Below are 12037 nucleotides of genomic sequence, written 5' to 3'. Positions count from 1 at the left end.
TTCAGTTCGTCATAGGCGAACCGGCACTTTGACGGCTTCAGTGTGAGTCCGGCGGTCTGAATGGCTTGAAGAACAGCTCGGAGTCGTCTCAAGTGCTCGTCGAAGTCAGCTGAAAATACTACGACGTCGTCAAGGTAGACGAGACAACTCTGCCACTTCAGCCCTGCCAGTACGGTGTCCATGACACGCTGGAAAGTTGCTGGCGCCGTGCATAGTCCGAAGGGCATCACCTTGAACTCGTACAGTCCATCCGGCGTAACGAAGGCTGTCTTCTCTCGGTCCCGTTTGTCGGCCTCGATCTGGCAGTAGCCGCTCTTCAGGTCCATCGATGAAAAGTATCGAGAGTGGCGCAGCCGGTTATGAGTGTCGTCGATGCGGGGGAGTGGGTAGACGTCTTTCTTCGTAACCGTGTTGAGCTGCCGGTAGTCCACGCAGAACCGAAGAGTTCCGTCCTTCTTAATCAGCACGACTGGAGAGGCCCATGGACTGCTTGAAGGTTGGATTATGTCGTCATTCAGCATCTCTTGAACTTGCTGATGGATCACCTCCCTTTCCTTAGCGGAGACTCTGTACGGCGATCGATGCACACTGCGCGCGTCGTCCTCGGTAACGATGCGGTGCTTGGCAACCGCAGTCTGGCGCACCTTCGACGACGTCGCAAAGCAGTCGCGGTATTCGGCGAGGAAGTTAACCAGCTGACGCCGTTTAGGGTCCGGAAGCTTAGGGTCAATGTCGAGCTGCGCTGGCGACGTACGGTCTTGCTGGGGCGCCGAGGATTCGTCAGTAATCGCGGTGATTTCGGCGGGGTTTCGAAGTTTCTCGACGTGGCCCACGGCTGCACCTTTCGTGAGGTGTTGCGTTTCGTTTCGGAAGTTCGTCACGAGGGCCACAGTCCGCCCATCCTGAAGTTCAGCTACTCCCCTTGCGACACCTATGCCTCTTCCCAGGAGCAATTGGAGGCTTCCCTCGAGAAGAAGTTCGCCACAGGAAGTTTCATCGATCCCGACAAGTACGAAAACACTCGACCGCGGTGGTAGGTTTACGTGGTTTGCGGGGACTTGGACCGTGGGTGACGTCGCTTGGGGTTCCTCTGCTGGTGGAGCAGGTTTTCGTAGCGTCAGCCGGTTTGTTCCGAGGTCGATGACGGCGCCATACTCGCAGAGGAAGTCCATTCCGAGGATAACGTCCCTCGAACAGTCTTGCAGAACGACGAACTTGACAGGGCACGTTTCACCGTGGATCTCGACGCGAGCAGTGCATCTCCCGACTGGTGTGATGAGATGTCCTCCGGCGGTTCGTATTTGGGGTCCTTCCCACGGCGTCATGACTTTTCGAAGGCGGCAGGAGAGCCTCCCACTCAAGACTGAGTAGTCTGTTCCGGCGTCCACAAGTGCCGATGCGTCGTGGCCGTCGATGACGACGTTTAGGTCGTTAAACACCGTTGCAGGGGCGTCGTAGCGATGCGTGGCGTCGGGAGAGTGGGAGCGCTCCGGCGTTCTTGGAGGCTCTTTACTCGGGTCGTCTACGGCAACGGCACCTCCAGGCATTGCCGCACTTAGTTTTCCCGACGAGATAGGGGGGACAGGCTGTCACAGCGCGACCGACGGAAAGGCGACGCGGAACGTCGGGGGGATGGAGAACGGGAACCTCGTGGTGCGGTGGGCGCTGGTGACGGAGGGCGACGGAGGTATTCCTCGATGTCCCTTGGTCGTTCTCCAAAACGAGGTCGACGGTCGTTTGGAGCGAATCCTCGCGGACCGAGCTGGCGGTAGGGGCACCTCCGGTAAACGTGGTCAGCCTCCCCGCAGTGGAAGCACACCGGGCGTCCGTCATCCGTGCGCCACACGTCGGTCTTTCGAAGTCCACGCTGCTCTTGGCGCGGCGCGTACTGCGGCGAAGAGACTTCTCGTTGGGGTGCAGATGGGTACTGCCGAGCAATAGGAGGCTGCGGACGACGAACAACGGCAGCATAGGTCACAGCTGGTGGTTCCGGTGCGGCGTCGGCGAGAACGTCTGGCTGGAGCGCTTGCTGGACCTCTTCTCGAACAATCTCGGCGATCGAGAGTGAAGCTGGACGTTCGGTGGCAGTTATCAGCTTCTTCAGTTCTTCACGGACGATGTTCCGGACTATTTCTCGAATTTCTGGAATATTGGGGCTGAGGGCGCAGCTTGACGGCGTGGGTGCAGCGACGGCAGGGGCTCGATGAAAGTGAGCGGCTCGTGCTTGCAGGGCCCGTTCAATGTTGGTCGCCTCTGTTACAAACGTCTCGACAGTGGTCGGCGGGTTGCGGACGAGGCCTCCGAAGATGTCATCTCGTACGCCTCGCATCAGGATCCGCAACTTTTTTTCGTCGGTGGCTTCAGGGTCGGCGCGAGTGACCAGGCGCAGGACATCCTCGACGAAACCGGTGATGGTCTCGTTTGCGCCCTGGGTTCTCATTCGAAGAAGGTCCTCGGCCCTCTCCCGTCGATACTGGTTAGTGAAAGTTCGGCCTCAACTCATTCTTGCAGGCGGTCCACGAGATCAATGATGTCTCCCGATTCTCGAACCAGTGCCTGGCCGTTCCTTCGAGCGCGAAGTAAAGGTTCTGCAGGCGCTGGTCCTCCGTCCATCGGTTGTGCTGGGCCACCCGCTCGTATTGTTGAAGCCAGTCCTCGACGTCTTCGTGGGCGTCCCCGTGGAATGGCGTCGGAGTCCGGGGTGCGACTGGTAGGTAGATGAAGGCAGGAGCGGCCGGGGTCTGTGACTGCTGGCCGTCCATCGTCGGCTTCGTTGGCTGCTTGGTCCTGGGTGGCAGAAGTCCGTATTCCGGGTGTAGACCTTGGGTGCGGCGACTGGTTCGATTTTCAGGTTCCGCGTCGGGTGGTCTTCTCACCGGGCTCGGAATGGGGCTTGCACTGCGGGCCCTGGGAGGGGGACGCTGCACGGGCATGCGCTACCCCTCACCTCCACCAAAATGTCACGGGTGGTGACCAAGAAAATAGGAAATAAACAGGAAGAAATAAACGTTTAATGGGGCGAACTTGTGCCAAAAAAAATAAAAGGGGTACAACGAAAATAACAGAGCGTCGCGGGCGTCGAAGTCGGCGGAGCAGCACAGTCGAACGCTGGGGTGAAACTGAATTCGCTCGCCTGGCGGAATCCCTTATGTACCCTCGTGGGTTTCTGGATCGTTCGGCGTAGAAGGTTCGGTGTGTAGAACATTCTAACCTCGAATCAGCAAGACGGTTCTCGAATTCACTAGAACATCAAATTACACTGTCAACAAAAATGTGTAGTCGCGGCCAGGAATCGAACCCTGGCCTTCTGCGTGGGAGGCAAGCGCGATAACCGTTAGGCCACGCGCGCGCTGCCTACTTGTCCAGCTGCGCGCGCGGCAATATATAGGATGAAAAGCTTACGTAGCTTGCGGCGTATCACGGTCCGGAATGCCGAGCCATCCGGATCGTCGTCGGCCTGGGGGATGTAGCGCAGCAGGAGGCCGTCGTCGCTCACCAAGTAGGAGTCGAACTCCTCGTTACTTGTGCGGTCGACTGGACCTCTTGCTGCCAGCCAAGCGGACACGCGTTGGCAGAGCCCGTCATCCAGCTGCGCCTTGGAAAGCTCCTCGCGGCTCACCAATGTACCCCACCGTGAATCTGGGGGTCCTCGTGTCGTGGCCGCGGCGGTCACCAAGCCATGCGTATCCTGCGAGTGTTCCTCGGGAAGTGGAGCACGAGAAAGCGCATCAGCAAACTTTGTTAGTTGACCCCGGGCGGTACACCATGAAGTAGTCGCACTGTTGCAGCGTAAGCGCCCCACGAGGAAAACGTCCAGCCGAATTCTTAGGTCCCCTTACCCATGATAGCGCTAAGTGATTAGACTGAACCTGGAACGTTGAGCCACCTACGTACATATCGAAACGTGAATAATGGCGAGGCATTCACGTTCTGCGACACTGTAGTTGCGCTCGGCTGGAGTTAGCGTGTGGCTTGTGAAAGCAACTGGCCGAAGCACACCGCCATACTCCTGCAGCAAGACAGCACCCAGGCCACAGTCGCTTGCATGTCTGCAGAACGAACAACTTGTTCAAGTCTGGGAGCTGTAAACAAGCGTTGTCAGTCACGCCTTTTGAAAGGGCTGCGAATGCGTATTGTTGTTGTTCGGCCCAACACCACCTGACGCCATTTTTTTAAGGTTATTGTGCGGTTGGGATATCTCAGAACAGTGTGGAATGAAATCCCGGTAGAACGCAATCATTCCGAGGTATCTTTGTAGGCACTTTACGTCACGTGGGCTTGGATATTCCGTTAGCGCACGCAACTTATCTTCGTTGGGGCAGAGCGTGCCGTTATCCACAATGAATCCAAGGAGGTTAATCTTAGGTGCGGCGAACTGAACCTTTCCGGGATGAATCGTGAGCCCAGCATTACGCATTCGCTCAAGTACAATGCGAAGGTGTTCGACATGCTCCTCAATAGTTCTCGAGAAAACAACCACGTCATCCATGTATGCCATGGCAAATTCGTACTTCGAGTTCTCAAGTACAACATCCATCAGGCGTTGAAAACTGGCTGGAGAGTTAGACAAGTGAAACGGCAGTCGGGTGAACTCGAACAACCCTCTGTGGCAGATGAAAGCCGTTTTTGGAACGTCTGATGGGTGAATCTCGATGTGAAGGAACCCGCGACTGCAATCCAGCGTTGTAAACACGGTCACGTTACCGAGCGCGTAACATCACAGAAGAAATGCTGGTGAAATGGTAGCTGTCTCGTACTAACACATCGTTAAGCCGCCTGTAATCCACAAAGAGTCTGGCTGTTCCGTCTTTTTTCGGAGTGAGAACAACGTGGAATGCCCAGGGGCTCTTCGACTCTCGTACTGAACAGGTGTCGACCATCTCCTCGAGCGCCGTATCTAGGAGTGCCCTTTTGTGGACGCTGATCGGTCGGGGGTTGCACCTCCGAGACGGTGCGTCACCGGTTTATATGCGGTGCAGCAGGATGTCAGTCTTTCCAGGTGTTTATGTGAACATCGGTGAGAAAGACTGCAGGACGGCTTGCAGCTCCTGCTTCTGCTGGCTAATTGAGGGGCACTTTCGCAACGATTCTCGAACGCCGGCAGGCAAGACGTCTGGCACCATGGTGAAGAAGGCTGCAGTTGTCGGGTTACGGATGCAGTCCTCCCGTTTGGTAAAAGGAGTCAGCTCCGGTTGTTGTCCCAGCCGGTATCCACCATCAGGAAAGTCGAGTGTCAGGCTTTCGCCTGTAATGAAATCTCGGTCCAAGATCACAGGTACCAGGAGTCCTGGCAGATAAAGAAATCGCTGGCGCCGCTTCTTTCCATTAAACCAAATCTGCAGCCTCACGGCTCCTCCAGCTGTTATCGCTGTACCAGAAGCTAGCTGCAAACGGGTTTCGCACTTCCGGAGGCTTATCTTTTTTGCTTTGCAGAGTTCGAAGACGAAATCCCTGATGAGCGAGATACCGGCTCTAGAATCCAAAAGTGCGGCAATGGGAAAATCGAGCAGTGAAATCGTCATGCGCGGTTCAATGATGTTAGGCTCGGGCTGTATTCGACATACCGATGGAATCTCTGCCGCGGCCTGACCGCTCCCAGGGACTGCAACGGCCGTCGGCGATTGGCTGTCTGGTTTCGGCGTCGCCGGCCGTAGTAGTTTCCCTTGTTGTTTTGGTTTCGGCCTTTTGCCGCCGTCTCGTGCCACCTCTCGTTTGTAGTGTCCAAGAGCCTTGGACACTGCTTTCGGTGATGGCCGGGCTGCTGGCACTCTTAGCAGCAGTTCGACGACAGTTGCCTGCTTAGGCCACACGCACCGAGGTGCCCGTCGGACCGCCTCCAGCGATCGGGTAAGGAGCCACTTTGGGATGGCCTCCACCAGGCTTGCGACTAGTTGTTGTGGGGAGAGCTAGCTCCGTTGCGGCGGGGGTCAATGCTGCTGGGCTGCGGGTTTGCGACCGCACCGTGCAGTTTTCGCCAGCACTTGCAGGAGCAGACTGTTAAAGATGGTTCGCTTGGGTCGTGATCTCCGTTGAGACACAGCTTACGATAGGGCATGGCCAACGACCTCCCACCTGTCGTGGCAACCCCCGCCCGAAACCTTCACGGGCCTCGCTGTGATCTCCGGGCACCTCTTGGGGAGAGTTAGGTTTTATATACGCTTATCCCGCACGGGAGATCACCATGCATGCCACGCCAACTCTCCTGGTTGACGTGGTGGGGAAGGGAGGTCTCGTTCGGACAGTCCACTTGCGTGGAGACCTCGGGGCCCCGCCATGCGCATGCCGGTTTGAGCGCGTACTTGGCTGGTGGCGGCGGCACGTAGTTCGCTCGGCATGAAGAGCTCCCTCGATGAGGCGGGCGCCCCGGGCTAGCTCTTCAAGGGTCTCAAAGGTGCGGTTATCAGGTAGACGTGGCACCTTAGGTGACACTGTCTTCCGACCAGAGCTACTCTGTCTGACTCCGGTGACTTCGGGTCCAGCTCTTGCATGACCCGAACGTACCGGACCAGATTTTCGTCCGGGTGATGCGCCCTTGCCTCGGGCTCTCGGAGAATCTGCGTCACGTAGCCCGCAGGCAGGAACTCTTCTCGAAGCCTTGTCTGGAAGTCCGCCAGGCTGGTGAAGGGGGCCTGTGACCCCAACAAGCACCAGGTGCTGGCTTGCTACGCCAGTGGGACAATCCGCTCCACGATGAAGGCTTCCGAAGCACCGGAGGCAAGGTGGTACGTCTGCAGCTTGCCCAGGAAGACTGCCACGGACTTGACGTCGTCGTACCCCATGAAGACAGGAAAACTCAAGTGTGGTTGGGGCTCTCGCGGTGGGGTCTCCTGCTGGCCAGGTGTGTGGGCCAGGCGTTGCATCACGGAGTCGCACATCTCCGTGACCTTCCTGAGAAGGTTCATTTGTGCTGCTGAGGCCATCTCGGCTTCCTGCTCCTGCGTGAGCATTCCTGCAAGCACAAAAAAAGAAACGCCTCCAAAAAGTCAACACAAGCGCGCAAAACGATTGCCGCTGTCACAAAAACGCAGAGAGAAACACGCCAATACAACAAACGCGGACGTGTCGGAAGCACGGAACGACGATAGGAAACACGGGGTGAGGGAAAAAAGCTTACCGAAAGAAAAAAACCGAGCCCCGTGAAATTCCTGCGAGTGGGCTTCATTGTGGTCGGTTTGCGTTGCTGCATACGCGACCCGGAGGAATAACACGGAGCCAACGGTTTCAACAACAAGAAACTACATTTAATGGGACATGGACAAGACGATTAACATGGTGACCGGCGGCGCTTGAGTCCAGGCAGCGACTCCCTGCGCGCCGCCTCTGATCTGCCTTATCAAGGCGGCGCATACGATGTGCTCGTGGCTGGCGTGACATCGCCGCCACGCGGCAAAAGTTCGGCACCTTTGCCTCGTAGTCGGGCAACTGGGATGGAGAGCCGCCAGGGTGCCCACAAATGTCAATAATAAAATTACTGCATTTCGTTAAAATGTTTGGTAAATGCGGGAGCTGGCGGACCTAGATTTTGGCAATCCCAGCGCCACACACGAGGCACAAGAACTAGAAGAGACGCAGGGCGTGCGCTGGGATATGATACATAAAATTCGCCAGGAAATTGACTCATCTTAGGCGTGAGCAGCTGTCCTGGGTCTCTTGTTGTTATTCTGTCCCTAATTTTGCACACTTTCCTCTATACTGTTTACAAAAAAATGACAACGGAAATTAAGCAAAAGAAAAAGCTGCTCAAGTTAGAAGGGAGCATGATGCTGTAGAAATGTTTCAAATACGCGCGCTCTCCTGCTGCGAGTTGAGAGCTTCATCGCATGGCTCATGCCGAGCCAACGAGAGTGACTGTGACGGAACTTCCAGCGCACCACCGGCGGAGCGTCGAAGCTTGGGTTGTGATGGGCAAGGGTCAAACACATCGGAGAAGGACGCACAGCCTCGCCGCGCTCTACCCTCCAACCCGCCGTCTTATTATTTTAAGGGGCCTCTAGGGAGGCGCAGCGTGTACCGACGGCCACGCGCTCCGCTGTTTGCATTTCATTTGAACCCTATAGTACAAGCAGAATGTCGCTTTCGTTGGTTAGTAATATTTGCTCGAATATTTTGAGCAAACTTTACGTGTATATCTATTTGCAGATGGACCTGAACAAAAAGGAGGTTTCTCTATCCCGCAACTTGTATGAGGCGAAAAACAACAGCAGTATTCTGAGCGATTCGTACGAATTTCTTGAAACCTACGGGATAGAGCGTGCTCTAGTGGACCATTTGCTTGACAATGTTAGCAGAATTGAAAAGGGAGGTAAGCCTTAACTCTTTTTTCTGCAGCAGTGCTCTCGCTTCTCTTGGTTCTTCGACTGATTTTCCATTCTTTGCATGCACGACTCAAAAACCTACAGTCGGCAAACTGATGCATGAACTTCAGGACCAGGATTTCGAGAGTATATTTACCATCATGGTTCGGGATATGTCATTCTACACACAAGGTATAAACGGTAATCCGATCTTTTTTTACGCGTGTTGATATTGACGCGCGCAGCGGGCCAAGTAGCAGCGCGCGCGTGGCCTAACGGTTATCGCGCCTGCCTCCCACGCAGAAAGCCAGTGTTCGATTCCTAGGAGCGACGTGTATTTTATTTATTCCTGCAATTTAGTGTTCTGAAAAATTCGCGAATCCTGTTGCTTGTTCGAGGTCTGAGTGTTCTACGCGTCGAGCTTTCTACGCCGATTATTCCAAAAGCCTACGCGTGTACATAAGGGGTTTCGAGTGGTGAGCCAAAGTCAGTTTCGACTCGGCGTTCGATCCTGCTGCTTCGACGCCCCGACGGTTTGTTGTTATCTTTCTTTTTCCTTTTATTTTTGGGCACAAGTTCGCCCCATTAAACGTTTAGTTTCTTCAGTTATTATTGCCTCATCACTTGTCCTTCGTCACAATATATATGATAACATTCAAGTTTTGACTTCAGTGTATTCAATTAGATTCACTATTGTCACGTTGTTAGAAGGTTGCAATATCTCTAGATAAATCACTGCTCATTTCCTATATATTTGCTTTTTTCTATATACTTTTAAGCGGTTATACAATGATTATGGGTTGAACTATTTCTTACTCGTCAGAAGCTTAAGAATGCTAGAAATTCCAGTTTTTAATCACACGCAACGCCACTCACCAAGATGCGTACTGAGGTACTGTATTTCCAATTGTAAAAATAAATTTGTTTTCAGTATCTATTCCGCCAAACATTTGGATGTCATCACTGGGATCGAAGTTTTACATGGTCACAGATAGCTTTATTACACCGAGAGTCAAATACGGCTTTTGGATTGTGCACCACCACAGCGTGATCACTCGTTTTAGCCTCGTTACTTCCCATGCCTCGAGGAGCATTCGGGTAGACGTTCCCCTCTAATCACTGCTATAGGGAAAAAAGAGGGAGTCCTAAAAATGTTTTGGACCCGCTGCCTACCGTTTTCTCTGCAAAGACGAGTGCATGAAAATTATGAGCATTGGCGCCATATTCGGCACAAGAATAAGCGACCGCTTGTTCTAAAGCGAATTAAGAAGTCACGCTGCCTGTTTTTTTTTTTCCTATTTTGTTTTTTGCTACTCCTGTTTGGTTCAGAAAGAATTCACCTCTCTCTTGTTGATTTTTCAGATCAAAGATTTATTGTAAGGTGCATTATATATAACGAATGTTAAAAAAAAAACTGTTCAGACAATGCATTTACGAAATATGTTCTTACATTGCTTGCACCAATAGCCAGTAGGACTAAAAAACTCCTAATATGATTTCCAAACAGTTCTAGGTATGATTAATATTCTAACGCCCTTCTGAAGATTAAGACTGTGATTCTGTAATTCTTCTCTGATTTATATACATTTATCTCACAAAACTTTCTGTGATTTATATACATTTATTGAGCGCGTTGGTCCCTAAGCATATATTTCACAGTTTGTCGTACTGTTTACAATTTTGAACACGCAGTATTTCATCGTGCGCCGTCTCTTTTGCAACTTAGCGAAACACAATAATGTGCTATATACTACGCAGTACTTTCTTGGTCGCTTTGAATTTTATTTCTATGTTCAAAAATGATAAAACCAATTCAGAACAAAATATTTAGTCATAAAAATTCATTGATGAATTACTTTGCGTCAAGGAGACTTGGGGATGGCACGCTCATTGGACTTTAGTTCGAAGGGAACGCTGTCGGAGTTTTTGTTCTCAATTTCAGCGTTGCATTGCCCAAAGTCATTAAATTTGTAAACTAATCTTCTGCTTGAACGCCTCTTCATCCACTTCCTTCTCTAGTAAATTGAAGGCTCTCATTAGTAGGACATAGGTACCATGACTCAAATCATATGGGCGAAAAAGTTGCCAGACTTAATTTCGGAAAGTCTAGTTGCGTTCGCTAGGCAGTAGGCACTAAATTGGTTGTACCCACACAAGCATGAGGGCATGCAGGGCCGCTATTTTAAGCCTAGCTTATATATGGGTTTATATGTCATCAGTTTGCACTAAACAGCTAATACAGAAAACGAAATGCTATTCATATTGCTAGGCAGTTGTGTTACATACGTGAAACGTTCGAGCATCACCAACGTTTAGCGATACTCTCACGGCGCTCTTCATCAGACAGTTTGAAGCGTACCATATGCACACTTGATAACAGTGTCTTGAATGAAGCGATACTACCGCTAATCGGGATGATAAACATACCGATCTTCCAGAGACTTCCACACTCTCGAGCTCCTTATCTTCATGCGCACAGGCCGTCGAGCTCTTCCACGCCAACCCCACTCCCCATCTCGCCCAGCCCTGTGGTAACGTGACCCCCCCCCCCTCCCGCTTTCCCATCAGCTTCGAGCTTCGCGGCTACGCACAACAGGCTTCACTTATCAGGCTTCAGGAAAGAATGTTCAATAAACCAAAGAACGTTTAACGCTAATAACGACATCCGAATTTGTGTCTCGGGGGTGTCTGAATACCGCGTCAATGGAACCTCGCAAGCCAGCCTTGGCAGTGAATATGCAAATCAAACTAAGCTTTCAACGCATGTGTAAAGCCGCTATAACTTTGGTCTGAAAGAAGCTGACGCCAGAGGACGAGACACCTCGTGTCGTCTTATCCTCTGCTCGCGCAGGTCAGCTGAAAGGTCGCTGCGCGTCCAGAAAGCGTCGTGGAGAGCGAAAGCGAAATTCGCCATTGCCACATTAAACAGCGCGGGGGATATAGCCGCGATCTGCCAGACCCCTACCTTAATGTGCTTCCTCCGGCTTCTAGTGCTGCCAACGATAACCTGTGAGAATGTGTCATTAAGAAATTACCTAATGAACTTGAAGAGCCTTCCACGAATGCCCCTCCTTTGAGCCGCCTCGATGACCGTATTGTGTGGCATAAAATAAAAGGCCTATTTAAGATTAGGGCAATGACAGTGCGGGGCTGCGTTTTGAACTGTGGATTGATAAAATGGTTGCGTTAAAGCACGGCATGGCTGACTCTCGTGGACCATCCCTGCCTGAAGGCTGCCTGCGTGGGGTGCAGCGACTCTCGGGTTTCGAGAATCCACGAAAGCCGGTCATGAAGAATGCGCGTTTGAAGATTTTACAAAGGTTCGAAGTTAGCGAAATATTTCGCAAATTTTGGACAAATCTAGGAGGTTGCGTGGGCTTGCGTATGGGGAGGACCGTGGATTTCTTCGAGTCGGTCGAGATCCCAACGCAACCCCACGCGTCGTTCTATATTTGCAGGAGGTCTGTCATTTCCTCCAAGGCAGGTTCCGAAGGGCGCTTACAGAGATGCCGTCTGGGCCAGGTTCCGTGTTGGTCTTGTCGGACTACAGAGCCTCGATGAGGTCGGCCAGGGTGTAGACGTCGTTCGCCGGTTCCTCAACGTTGACCGAAGCCGGAGAGTAGATCCCAGTTTGAGGCGGCGGGGATTGTTGTGGGAAGAAGAAACTACCGTCCTCCTTGACTAGGTCTGTTCCAACTCTCCGAGGCGCGGGGCTAAGTTGCTGCCAGTGTTACAAGCCTTGC

The sequence above is a fragment of the Ixodes scapularis genome, unplaced genomic scaffold (assembly GCF_016920785.2).
Source record: "Ixodes scapularis isolate PalLabHiFi unplaced genomic scaffold, ASM1692078v2 PGA_scaffold12__126_contigs__length_90152505, whole genome shotgun sequence".
NCBI lineage: Eukaryota > Metazoa > Arthropoda > Arachnida > Ixodida > Ixodidae > Ixodes > Ixodes scapularis.
Note: the sequence above shows the minus strand (reverse complement) of the source record.